The sequence below is a fragment of the Citrus clementina genome, unplaced genomic scaffold, assembly GCF_000493195.1.
Source record: "Citrus clementina cultivar Clemenules unplaced genomic scaffold, Citrus_clementina_v1.0 scaffold_4, whole genome shotgun sequence".
NCBI lineage: Eukaryota > Viridiplantae > Streptophyta > Magnoliopsida > Sapindales > Rutaceae > Citrus > Citrus x clementina.
In genome coordinates this window covers 9,892,596-9,893,842 of record NW_006262274.1, presented here as the reverse complement: position 1 = coordinate 9,893,842, position 1,247 = coordinate 9,892,596, and positions in this window count along the sequence as shown.

The window sequence follows — 1,247 nt, the reverse complement described above, 5'->3', positions numbered from 1 at the left end:
CTTCGTCCTCCTAAGCCAATGAAGAAGTACCCTAACATGAAGTATAGCCTGAAGTATTGTGAGTTCCATGAGGACTTCGGTCACAGCACAACCGAGTGTTTTACCTTGCGAGAGGAAATTGAATCTTTGATTCTTAGCGGGTACCTCAAAGAATTTGTTGCTGGCATGAGAGAAGCTCGGAAATCCGCGGAGCAAGATAAGGGCAAGCGGGTAGCTGATGGCAGTCCTGAACGAGAGGTACTGATGCAGCGGAAGTTTAATGTTCAAAATATTCCGTTGATTCTAGAGAATACCGGAACAAAAGAACAACTAAATTCACGTTGATTCAAAAGAATACCACGAATTTAGGGGTTAAGACTCGTTGATTCCGTAGAATACCGAGAATTAACTAAACTCAAATACTCACAAAGAGATTTGAAAATTGAAAATATTATTGAAATCGAACATATATGCTCCAAAAGATACAAAAGACACTAATTTATACTAACTAAGAGACTTATCCTAATTTGATTAGAAAACCTATTTTAATAAGACTTGTACCTAAATTAGGAATATTACTCAAATAAGCAATGCCTAAACAATAAAACTCTAAATAGGAAACCAAATTAAAGTAGAATACAAATTAATTAAAATATTCCTAAATATTATAAATTTAAATCTAATTAAGATTTCTTCAATTTCTTGCTCTGCATCAGGTACCCTCGGGACATAAGAAATGTGTGTATGTCCAGATGATCATGGGCGGACCGACTTTAGCGGGCCAATCTAGGAGGGCTATCAAAGGCTATGGTAGATCGTTGTCGATAACCACCAATATTGGCAGAGAAGTCAACCTTAATGAATGGGGTACACCGAAGGTACCCTACCATCCCCTGCCTATCCTTTTTACAGAAAACGATGCGGAGGGTATCTCGTACCCCCATGACGATACCTTAGTAGTTACGTTGAAGGTTGCCACCGGTAAGGTAGCAAGAACTCTTGTAGATACCAGCAGCTCCGTTGACGTCATTTTCAAAAGCGCCTTTGATCAACTATTGATTGAGTCGCCAAAGATCACCCCCTATGCTACGCCTCTTATTGGGTTCGCCAGAGATATGGTTATACCAAAGGGCATCATTACGCTGGCCGTTACACTTGGTAAGGTACCTCACCGTGTTGTTCATATGATTGATTTTCTTATTGTAGATCACCCAGGTGCCTACAATATTATATTGGGTAGGCCGTTCTTAGTAGCAACTAAAGCGGTG